Below are 12,888 nucleotides of genomic sequence, written 5' to 3' on the forward strand. Positions count from 1 at the left end.
GTCCAGCCCACCGCTTTCTTTTAGCACAAGGCGCTGTCAACTATAGCAACTTCAAAAAACAACAACACAATTTCACACGTTAACTTAAATGTTTATTTAGTTGCTCCTGGGCATATATTTCATCCCACATAGCGAGTTCAGAACATGAAGAGTTTGCTGTGTGTGAGGTAAAGGTGAACGGGGGGGGGGGAGAGGGGCCTTAAACACCTCCAGGCAACTATATCTGCCCCCCCATCCTCCTGCTAGCCTTTTACCTGTCTGCAGTTGCCATCCATCATCTGGCAAGCCTCTTACCATCAGGCCACGCAACCCAGCAGCTGAGAACAGGATTTGAGGACTCTGCATCTGCTGCCAGTTTAATTGCTATCAACACAAAGAGGTCATCCCTATGGGGTTGGAATGAGGACAAGGGCACCACCCCATTTTGGTTTCCTGTTTTGTTTTCCTTTCTTTCCCCACCTGTGGGTATTTTTTTAATTGTATGTAACAATTTTTTTAATTGCATGTAACATGCAATTGGGGTGTGTGAGAGACTGAATTGCATGATACATAGTGGTCTTATGCTTTTTGGTGTGCCCAGTGTGAGAGACTGGTGCATCCCAGAGAGTTTAAAACCCCTGGGTGGGAGAGAGAGATAGAGAAGTGATTGTGTATGTCCTAGGTAGGAATGAGGTGGGATGCCTGCTTATTTGTTTTATTCCCTTTGCTAGAGGAAGACTATATCCAGGGTGGGCTGTATTGTGGTCTAATAGTTGTGTACTGATGTCTGCATAGCCTGGCATACTGATTATTTTTTTAAATTCTAGCAGAGTATACGATGCGGCTTAGAGGGAGAATACTGGAGGAGGGCACCGTTGTGCAATCTATCTCAGTGATCGGGGGGCAGGTATGGTTGGGAGAGGCAGTGAATGCTCTGGATCGGTGTCTGAATGCTGTAGTGAACTGGATAAGGGCCAATAAACTGTGCTTGAATTCTAGGAAGATGGAACTCTTTTGGTAGGTGGTTCCATGTCCAAGAGACAGGCAGGTTACCTGTTCTGGATGGGGTGGCACTCCCTCTGAAGGATCAGGTCCATAGCCAAGGGGTCTTTCTGGATTCATCTTTGTCACTAGAGGCCCAACTATCCTCTGTGGCTAGGAGTGCCTTTTACCAGCTCTGTCTAGTTTGTCAGATACGGCCATTCCTGGACAGGAATAGCCTGACCTCTGTAGTCCATGCTTCGGTAACCTTGAGGCTGGATTACTGAAATGCACTGTATGTGGGGCTACACTTGGCCCTGGTTTGGAAGCTCCAGCTGGTGCAAAATGTGGAGGCCAGAATGCTGATGGGAGCACACGGCCAACAACATATGATGCCACTTTTAAAATACAGTATCTACACTGGCTGCCCATCTGCTATCAAGCCAGGTTCAGGGTCCTTGTATTAATTTACAAACCTCTGAATAACTTAGGTCCAGGGTATCTTAGGACCGCCTGGACCCTTATATCTCAAGCTCGATCACTGAGATCATCTGCAGAAGCAGCTTTGGTCATCCCCAAGTTGGTGAGGCTCATTTAACATTGACACAAAATTGAACTTTCAGTGTCATCAGTCCAGTTCTCTGGAATGCTCTGCCAACAGAGATTCAGCAGGCACCATTTGTTTTAACTTTTAAGCGCTGCTGAAAACCTTTCTGTTCCAGGCTTATGCAGGCAATTAAGAAGATGCTTTTTTCACAACAGTTGACCTTTGTTTAAATGTTTTGTATTCTATGGTTGTTTTAAACATGTTGTAAACCGCTTTGAAGTTTTTAACAAAATAGCGGTATGCAGATTTTTTTATAAATAAATATAAATAATAAATATATGGTCTAACTCAGCCTTTCCCAACTGGTGGGCCACCAGATGTTGTTGGACCACAACTCCCATCAGCCTCAGTCAGTATTGCCAATGGTCAGGAAAGATGGGAATTGTGGTCCAACAACATCTGGTGGCCCACTAGTTGGGAAAGGCTGGTCTAACTTGTGCATTTTCAAATTAGTCAGTGTAATTATCATCCATCTCTCAAACAGACAGCCGCCACTGTCTGTACTCTAGTCATGTTTAGCAACGTTGGGTAGGTTTTTTCCTATACATTTTGGCTATTTTTGTTGTACATAGATGCTTTTGTCCGTGACATGTGCCTACAGAAAGCTTTGGGATGGGCAGCATCCAATGCCATCCTGCAGAGGATCCTCTCCCTTATGTGTGGTTCTATAATTTGTGACGCCCCAAAGGCACACCAAGTTCCTTATTACTTTATATACAGTGACTTGCAAAAGTAATCAGACCTCTGACCAATGCTCTCATATTGCTTGCATAAATATTCAACCCCTGTGCTATGGAAGCTCCCAGTTTACACAAATGAAAGAAATTCCCCTATCAAGGACACAGATACCTTACCATTGGCCTCCACCTGTGAACCATTAAAGTTACTGTTACATTGTCAGGATAAAACCCCCACTGTTGAAGGATCATTGGTCAGGCATTGGATCTGAAGGAAAATGAAGACCAAAAAGCATTCTACAGAAATGAGAGGTAATGCATACAAATGCATAGATTAGGAAAAGGGTACAAAATAATATCCACGTGTTTGGATATCCCAGTGAGCACAGTTGGATCAATAATCAGGAAGTGGAAGCTGCATCATACCACCCAGGCACTGTCAAGAAAAGGCCATACCTCAAAATTCAGCGCTCAAAAAAGAAGGAACCTTGTGAGAGAAGGCACTGTGAGGCCAACAATCACTTTGAAGGAGCTACAGAGTTCAGTGGCTGGGAGTGCAGTAATGGTACACCAGTCAACCATATCAAGAGCTCTGCATAACACTGGCCTGTATTAGAGGGTGGCAAATACCATCTGAAAGCACGTGCGGAGTTTGCCAGAAAGCACAAGAATGCCCCAGCTGTGATGTGGGAAAAGGTTTTGTGGTCAGATGAGACCAAGACAGAGCTTTTTGGCCAAAACTCAAAGTGCTATGGGTGGCGCAGACCTAACACTGCCCATGCCTCAAGACACACCATCCCTACAGTGAAGTATCGTGGTGGCAGCATCATGCTGTGGCAATGCTTCTCTCAGCAGGGACTGGGCATCTTGTTAAAATTGAAGGAAGAATGGATGGAGCAAAATACAGGGAAATACTGCAAGAGAACCTGCTTCAGTTCACTAAAAAACTGAAGCTTGGGAAGAAATTCACTTTTCAGTAGGACAATGATCCCAAGCACATGGCCAAAGCAACACTGGAGTGACTCAAGAACAAAAAGGTGAATGTCCTACAGTGGCCCAGTCAAAGTTCTGATCTCAATCTCATTGAGAATCTGTGGCACTATTTGAAAATTTTGGTCCACAAGCAACGTCCAACCAACCTGAACAGCCTGGAGCAAATCTGCCAAGAAGAATAGGCCAAAATCCCTGTGTGCAAAGCTGGTACATACCTACTCCAAAAGACTAAAAACTGTTATTGCAGTGAAAGGTGGCTCTACCAAATATTAATTGGGGGGGGGGTTGAATACTTATGCAAGCAACATGGTTCAGTTTTTTATGTTTCTTACAAACATTTCCCAACATAAAACCAATGTCACCTTACAATAATTGATTTTGAGTTTCAGTGTTTCAAAATAAAATATCATACAGAACGAGATTACAATGTGCCATTTGTAATTCAGTAATATGAGAGCATAGGTCAGGGGTCTGATTACTTTTGCAAGGCACTGTATGTTTTAGCTATTTTTGTTGTGCTCTGTGCTTTCAGTCCAATTTCAGTCCTGGCTCACATACTAGAAGATGCAAAACACTGCTGTAATATAATACAAATTAAATGGAAACTACTTATGAGACTTATGAACAGCTGGGGCATGTGGCAGAACAAATTACATCAGCATTGCAATAACATTTCAACAAAGTTGAAATCAGAATTAGATTTTTATTGGTGTGCAAACTACATTTATAAATTTGAATAATGATTCATTCATTTCTTCTAAAAAGAAAAACCTGGAACACTGAGAGTATACTGATAGCTGTATTATGAATAGCAGAAAATAAAATGGGTAAAATTCAGCCTTGATAAGTTAACAAAATTAATACATCAGCAGCTTTTCACACACATTCAAGAAATATAGCAATGTAGGAAAGGTGTTGTATATAAAGGGAACAAGCTGTAGGTAAATAAAACAATGACACAAAGGGTCTCTTCACAGTTTTCCATTACTGAACTGAAGTATTTTGTACTTGCAGTTAAAATAAAAGTAACTTGTGATTCAAAAAATGGAAATATGCAACCTTCAGAAATTTAAAAGGCAGATTTTCCATCAATTCAGCAGTGGTGATATGGTTTTACAGAAGATTTATTATTTTTGTTTAGCTACCCATTAGGTGGTGCTCTTATCCCATTACTCTTTGGAATGCTACATTCATAGAAATGAATGTACACAAAGCAATCTCTTCCTTAGGATTCATGTCATGGAACAGGATAGATAAATATTGCAGAGACAAAAAGTAAATTGATATGTAAAAAGCCAATACACAACACACAAAATGCCTCTCTTAAACAAAATTATGAAGTCATCTTTTAAAATCTGAAGGTACATTGTAAAGGCTACCTCATTTTTAAAAACAAGTTATTTGTCTCAAGCACAGAGGAAAGGATTCTGTGGTTATGGCAGAGGCATTTATAAAACAATATACCAACAGACCAAATCACCAGGACCAACCTCCAATCCCAAATCTACACAATCACAGCTTCCAGAGACAGAAATCATTGAAGAATCTCAAAACTCTTTAACTATTATAGAAACCAATCTTTATAAGCATTTTATTTAGTTTTGTAAAAGTAACATTTGGTAAACTGTATGTTTATTTCTTTAAAATGCGAAGTTCAATAAAAGGTGCTGGTTCTTACTTTTTCTTATTTATTTATTATTTTATTTATACCCGCCCTTCCTCCCACGAGGAGCCCAGGGCGACAAATAGATACACTAAAAACACTTTAAATCATCATAAAAAGACCTTAAAATACATTAAAAACAAAACAACGTTAAAAACATTTTTTTTAAAAAAGGGTTAAAGATATTAAAAGACATATTAAAAGCAATTCTAACACAGACGCAGACTGGGATAGGTCTCAACTTAAAATAATAATAATAACAACAATAATAATAATAATAAATTTTATTTGTTAGTCGCCTATCTGTCCGAGTTAACGGACACTCTAGGCGACTTACAACAACAGATTAAAATACACTGTACAATTAAAAGACAAATCATCAGTCATTCTAAAACATCAATTTATACATCATAAAACTAATCCATCCCAAGGATCCCGTAGGCCTGCCTGAATAGCCAGGTCTTTAAGGCTCGGTGAAAACTGATCAGGGAGGGGGCATGACAAAGACCAAAAGGGAGAGAATTCCAGAGGGTGGGGGCCACAACCGAGAATGCCCTCTCTCTGGTCCGCACCAGCCTAGCTGTGTGGCTGATCTTGTCAGGCGGCATAATTGGTGATACTGGAGGCGTTCCTTCAGATAAGCTGGGCCGAAACCGTATAGGGTTTTAAAGGTCAACACCAACACCTTTAATTGGGCCTGGTAAACAACTGGTAACCAGTGTAGGTCTACTAACACCGGGGTAATATGATCCCAGCGGCAGCTATGCTTAATCAAGCGTGCCGCCGCATTCTGTACCAGCTGCAATTTCCGGACCGTTTTCAAGGGTAACCCCACATAGAGGGCATTACAGTAGTCTAAGCGAGAGGAGACCAGGGCATGTATCACTCGTGGGAGCAGGTGCACAGGAAGGTAGGGTCGCAGCCTCTGTATCAGATGTAATTGATACCAAGCTGCCCGGCTCACTGCTGAAACTTGAGCCTCCATGGACAGTTGGGAGTCAAGAATGACCCCTAGGCTGTGGACCTGGTCCTTCAGGGGTAATCTTACCCCATTAAGCACCAAGTCTATATCTCCCAACCTTGTCCTGTCACCCACGAGCAACACCTCGGTCTTATCAGGGTTTAGCTTCAGCCTGTTCTCGCCCATCCATCCACTTACGGACTCCTAGCATTTGGACATGGTATCCACAGCCAACTCTGGTGAGGACTTAAATGAGAGATAGAGCTGAGTGTCATCCGCATATTGGTGACACTGCAGCCCAAAACTCCTGATGATGGCACCCAGCGGTTTCACATAGATATTAAATAGCATGGGGGAAAGGATAGAGCCCTGTGGCACTCCACAATTAAGAGGCCACGGGTCTGAAACCTCATCCCCCAATGCTACCCGTTGGTACCTGCCTGAGAGATAGGAATGGAACCACCATAAAACAGTGCCCCCTATTCCCAATCCCTCCAGGCGATTTAACAAGATACCGTGGTCAACGGTATCGAAAGCTGCTGAGAGATCTAGGAGGACAAGGAAGGTATATTCTCCCCTATCCAACGCCCTCCTCATATCATCCACCAGAGCGACCAAGGCTGTTTCAGTTCCATGTCCAGTCCTGAAGCCCGATTGGAATGGATCTAAGTAATCTGCTTCATCCAAGTGTGTCTGTAACTGTTTGGCCACCACTCGCTCAATCACCTTGCCCAAGAATGGTAAATTAGAGACAGGGCGGAAGTTATTCAACTCTTGGGGATCCAAGGAGGACTTTTTCAAGATGGGCTTTATCACTGCCTCCTTGAAGGCTAATGGCATTGCACCCTCTTCCAAGGATGCATTTACCACTGCCTTGATCCCCTCGCCCAGTCTCTCTTTGCAGCTCATAATGAGCCACGAAGGGCAAGGATCAAGCAGACAGGTGGTTGGCTTCACAGTACAGAGCACCTTGTCCACTTCCTCAGCGAGGAGAGGCTGAAACCGATCCCATTGGACCGGAATGCAACTGGCTGACTCTGGCCCACTACCTGTATCCACGGCGTACGGAATCATGCACTTCAGGCGCTTGATTTTATCGGCAAAGTGTTTAGCAAATGTGTCACAGGAGGCTTTGGAATGCTCCATGGGTTCCTGAGCAACTGGACCGACCAGGCTTCGGACCACTTGGAACAACCTCCTGGGACAACACTCTGCCGACACAATAGAGGCAGCAAAGAATTCCCTCTTTGCTGCCTTTGTTGCCACCTGGTAGGCGGCTATTGCTGCTCTGACCAGTGTCCGATCGGCTTCAGTGCGAGATTTCCGCCACCGGTGCTCTAGTCGTCTCACCTCCTGTCTCAGACCCCACAACCATGGTGTATACCAGGGGGCGATCTGAGTTCTGTTCAGGGGGAGAGGACATTTTGGAGCCACCCGGTCTACCGCCCTAGTGATCTCCCTGTTCCACTCCATCACCAGGGTTTCGACCGGGCGTCCTTCAGCCAGCTCCAAATTCCCCAGCGCATTCAGAAATCCCTTAGATTCCATCAGGCATCTGGGGCGGACCATTCTAATAGGTCCTTGTCCCCTGCGGAGGGTGTGCGGCATCGAGAAATCTATATTCACCAGATAGTGATCTGACCATGACACGGGGCTAGAAGAAACGGCCCCCATTTTCAGAGCACTTCCCTCCCCTCCCGAGACAAATACAAGGTCAATGGCATGACCGGCTACATGGGTGGGCCCTGTATTACTAAGGTGCAGTTCCCAAGAAGTCATGGTTTCAAGGAAATCCTGAGGGGCTCCCATGAGAGCGGCCTCAGTGTGCACATTGAAACCCCCCAGGACCAATAGGTTGGGGGAAAGCAACCGCACGTCCGAGACCACCTCGAGCACCTCGGTCAGGGAGTCTACTGTGCAGCGGGGTGGGCGGTACACAAGTAGAATCCCTAAACTGCCCTTTGGGCCCAACCTCCAGTACATGCAATCAACAAACTTGGTCTCGTGGAGGGGAGGTCTGGCGAAAACCAAAGATTCCCGATAGATAACTGCCACACCCCCTCCCCGCCTACCAATTCTCGGCTGCTCTGCATACCGGAAACCAGCTGGACACATGGCCTCAAGTATGGGAGCTGAGGCCTCATCCAGCCAGGTCTCCGTAATACACACCAGGTCTGCGTTCTCATCCAGGACCATATCCCAGATGAACAATGTCTTCTGTACCACAGACCTGGCATTACATAACAGCAGTCGAAGATTGGATGGAGTCCTGCATCCCCCAGTTATCTTCTGGTTGTGGACAGGCCCGGAACAAGGGATGGATATAACATATCTATCCCTTGTTCCCCTAAGTTGGCATGGCCTGCCATGCACGCCTTTCCAGGATCTGCCGCCTAGCCTTGTAATCTCGTGGCTCCCCACTCCTCCCACCGTACTCCCTTCCGGGAGGCTTGTTGGAAGAGGAAAGTCTTCAAAAGGTGCTGAAAAGATAGCAGAGATGGCGCCTGCCTAATATTTAAAGGGAGGGAATTCCACAGGGTAGGTGCCGCCACACTAAAGGTCCGTTTCCTATATTGTACAGAACAAACCTCCTGATAAGATGGTATCTACAGGAGGCCCTCACCTGCAGAGCGTAGTGATCGGCTGGGTATATAAGGGGTAAGATGGTCTTTCAGGTATCCTGGTACCGAGCTGTATAGGGCTTTGTACACCAGTACTAGAACCTTGAACTTGGCCCGGTAGCAAATGGGCAGCCAGTGCAGTACTTTCAGCAGTGGGGTGACATATTGGCGATACCCTGCCCCAGTGAGCAGTCTCGCCGCTGCATTTTGCGCTAGCTGCAGCTTCCGGACCAACCTCAAGGGCAGCCCCACATAGAACGCATTACAGTAATCCAACCCAGAGGTTACCAGTGCATGGACAACAGTGGTCAGGCTATCCCAGTCCAGAAACGGCTGCAGCTGTCTTACCAGCCAAAGCTGGTAAAAGACACTCCTAGCCACAGAGGTCGCCTGGGCCTCTAGTGACAAAGATGGATCCGGCAGCACCCCCAGACTACGGACCTGCTCTTTCAGAGGGAGTATTACCCCATTCAAAGCAGGCAACCGACCAATTATCCGAACTCTGGAACCACCAACCCACAGCGCCTCCGTCTTGCTAGGATTCAGACTCAGTTTATTGGCCCTCATCCAGCCCACCACCGAGTCCAAGCACCGGTCCAGGGCTTGCACGGCCTCTCCTGATTCAGATGTTACGGAGAAGTAGAGCTGGGTGTCATCAGCATACTGCTGACACCTCGCCCCAAATCTCCTGATGACTGCTCCCAAGGGCTTCATATAGATGTTAAACAGCATGGGGGACAAAATGGTACCCTGTGGCACCCCACAGCACAACTGCCAGGGGGCCAAAAGACAGTCACCCAATGCTATTCTCTGAGAGCGACCTTGGAGATAGGATCGGAACCACTGTAAAACAGTGCCTCCAATACCCAGCTCACCAAGTCGGCCCAGAAGGATACCATGGTCAATGGTATGAAAAGCTGCTGAGAGATCAAGTAAGAATAACAGGGTTGCACTCCCCCTGTCCTTCTCCCGATAAAGGTCATCCATCTGGGCGACCAAGGCCGATTCAGTCCCATAACCAGGCCTGAACCCAGACTGGGATGGGTCAAGATAATCTGTTTCATCCAAGAATACTTGCAATTGCTGCACCACACCCTCTCAATCACCTTCCCTAAAAAGGGGGTATCTGCAACCGGTCAGTAGTTGTCATAAACCAGTGGGTCCAGGGTGGGCTTTTTCAGGAGTGATCAGATCACCGCCTCCTTCAAGGTACTTCCCCTAGTGGGCATAATCCTGGATATTATAGGTACCATCTCTTTCTATATGGGTTCTGCCTGTTGAGAGCAGCTGGCTAGGTTAGCCGATTGAGTAACCAATTTCACAAGTGAGCCTAATCGCACCGCGAGAACCTGAATTTACTAGAACCAGCTCACCTGAGAGACCTGTCATAGCCAAGAGCATTTTGCAGAAAAGAACTTTGTCTTTGCTTAGATGACACTTTACTAATTAAAAAATGTATAGCAAATGCTAATCATCATGGAAATCATTCCAAGGTGGCTTACAAGTACAATGAAAATACATTTAACAAAATCACAATTCAACAGTATTGAAACATAGTAAGATATTAAGATCCTTCCCACAGAGCGGTTGGTGTTAATTGGCAGCAAGGGAAGGGGAAGAAGGGGGGCAAGCCATCAGGAACAGGCTGTGGGTCCTGCCTCCTTGCCCTCCTGTTCCTTCCCAGAGGACAGTGGGTGTCAGCTACCTGGGAGATAGAGCAGTCTAACTAGAGAGAGAGAGAGAGAGGGGAAAAAAAACTATTTTCAGAGGTATCTCCTTGTAGTCTGTTTTAAGACCTTTAAGACCGACTGGTTCTGGAGTTGCTATAAACAATGAGGGAGTGGTGTTAAAAAATAAATAAACCTAATGCAAGAGAACATACTTTACTGATACTTTTTAAAAAATCCACTGAGGCCCATATTTGGTTCTATACCTTCAGTCCTCCTGTGTTCGTGTCAGAAGTAGGGACCGTGCAAACATAATTCCTGAACTTCACTACATCTTAATTATCTGAAAACAATATATACATGTCGGTTAGAGTCAAATTGCCACTCAGCCATGAAACTTGATGAAGCCTCGGGCCAAACACTGACTCTCAGTCTAACCTCCCTCACAGGATTGTTGGGAGGAAAAACTGGGAGAGGGAGAAGCATATATACCACCTTGAACTCCTTGGAGGAAAGGTGGGATACAGCTGGTTATTGTTATGTGCCTTCGGGTAGACTACGACTTATGGCGACCCTATGAATCAGTGACCTCCAATAGCATCTGTCGTGAACCACCCTGTTCAGATCTTGTAAGTTCAGGTCTGTGGCTTCCTTTATGGAATCAATCCATCTCTTGTTCGGCCTTCCTCTTTTTCTACTCTCTGCTGTTTTTCCCAGCATTATTGTCTCTTCTAGTGAATCATGTCTTCTCATGATGTGTCCAAAGTATGATAACCTCAGTTTCATCATTTTAGCTTCTAGTGATAGTTCTGGTCTAATCTGTTCTAACACCCAATTGTTTGGGTATATACCGAATTATTTGCCACCATACTTCACTGTAGGGATGGTTAGTCTTGAGGCATGGGCAGTGTTCGGTTTGTGACACACATAGTGCTTTGAGTTTTGGCCAAAAAGCTCTGTCTTGGTCTCATCTGACCACAAAACCTTTTCCCACATCGCAGCTGGAGCACTCATGCTTTCTGGCATACTCCGCACGTGCTTTCAGATGGTACTTTTTGAGTAACAGTTTCTTTCTTGCCACCCTCTCATGCAGGCCAGTGTTATGCAGAGCTCTAGATATGGTTGACTGGTGCACCATTACTCCCCTCCCAGCCACTGAACTCTGTAGCTCCTTCAAAGTGATTGTTGGCCTCACTGTGCCTTCTCTCACAAGGCTCCTTCTTGTTTAAGCACTGAGTTTTGAGGGATGATCTTTTCTTGGCAGTGCTTGGGTGATGTGATGCAGCTTCCTGATTATTGATCCAACTGTGCTCACTGGGATATCAAAACACTTGGATATTAGTTTGTACACTTTTCCTAATCTATGTATTTGCATTACATTATATCTCACGTCTGTAGAATGCTCTTTGGTTTTCATTTTCCTTCAGATCCAAAGCCTGACCAATGATCCTTCAACAGTGGGGGTTTTATCCTGTGACAGTAACTTTAATGGTTCACAGGTGGAGGCCAATGGTAAGGTAATTGTGTCCTAGACAGGGGAATTTCTTTCATTTGTGTAAACTGGGAGCTTCCACAGCACAGGGGCTGAATATTCATGCAACATGTTTCAGTTTTTTATGTTTCTTACAAACATTTCCCAACATAAAACCAATGTCACCTTACAATAGTCGATTTTGAGTTTCAGTGTTTCAAAATAAATTATCACACAGAACAAAATTACAATGCACCATTTGTAATTCAGTCATGTGACAACTTAGGTCAGGGGTTTGACTACTTTTCCAAGGCACTGTATTTCTTACAATGAAGCAGAAATGCAAAAGACATCTGTGGCTCCAATATGGATACCATATACAAAATAACTACAGAGAGCCAGTATGGTGTAGTGGGGTTAGAGAACTGGACACAGCTGGTAAGACCTGGGCTCAAATCTCTCATTTATTTAAAAAGCATTTAAATAACAGGGCACTAAACAGTGTTTTCTGGCACCAGGTATTCCTTCCCATCCTTTTTTCCCCTGCTAGTGATGCTACCCCATTTATGTACAATGCCTCAGAGGAAAGGCAGGATATAAATATAGTAAAATAAAAAGTTTATAAATGTAATAGAATAATAGGAGGCTGCAACACTATTAAATAACTGTAGCCATTCTTTCCCCTAGGTTCAAGTCTTACAAACACACAAAACACAAACAGTCATCATATCATGTATCCAAAACACAGGATCTTAAAGGTAATTATTACTTTTTTTCCTTACTGCTTCTCAGTGTCATGTGTTCCATCATGAAATCCTTGGAAGACACTGTTACTGACAACTTCCTTCTCTTTCCTAAAGTACTAACTTCAAAAGTGTAAATGATGAAGGGTGATTAGTGAATGCTTACTAACAAAGAACTGTCAATACAATCATAGAGAGATGAAATTTATTTCTGTGTTTGATCTTTACTGCTGTGTTTGTAAGAGAATTCACATAAGCACTCTAGCTTGCAATCTGCAAATGAGTCACACCAAAGATCAATCTATTTTGCATAACGTGCAACTAAAGTGGTTTAGTTATAAGAGCAAGAGTGCAGTAGTAGGTCTGGAACAATGGCCAACAAAGACTGTTCTCCTTTAATTCCAGTTATTGTCTCTAGAGAGCAGTAGTTACACACATTATCCACAGTCATAACTCTATAACATTCCTTAAAATAATATATTGTATTTAGAAAAAACTATCATATAAGGAATCTTGCAATAGAGA

The 12,888-nt window shown here is 44.4% G+C and overlaps 1 protein-coding gene across 1 annotated transcript in view; it reads right to left on the bottom strand.

The window, feature by feature from the left end:
• Window positions 1–12,888, bottom strand: part of LRP12 (LDL receptor related protein 12) — a 351,165-nt gene that overhangs the window by 18,766 nt on the left and 319,511 nt on the right. The gene's annotated exons all lie outside the window — the stretch shown is intronic.

Source organism: Rhineura floridana, chromosome 1 (genome assembly GCF_030035675.1).
Source record: "Rhineura floridana isolate rRhiFlo1 chromosome 1, rRhiFlo1.hap2, whole genome shotgun sequence".
NCBI lineage: Eukaryota > Metazoa > Chordata > Lepidosauria > Squamata > Rhineuridae > Rhineura > Rhineura floridana.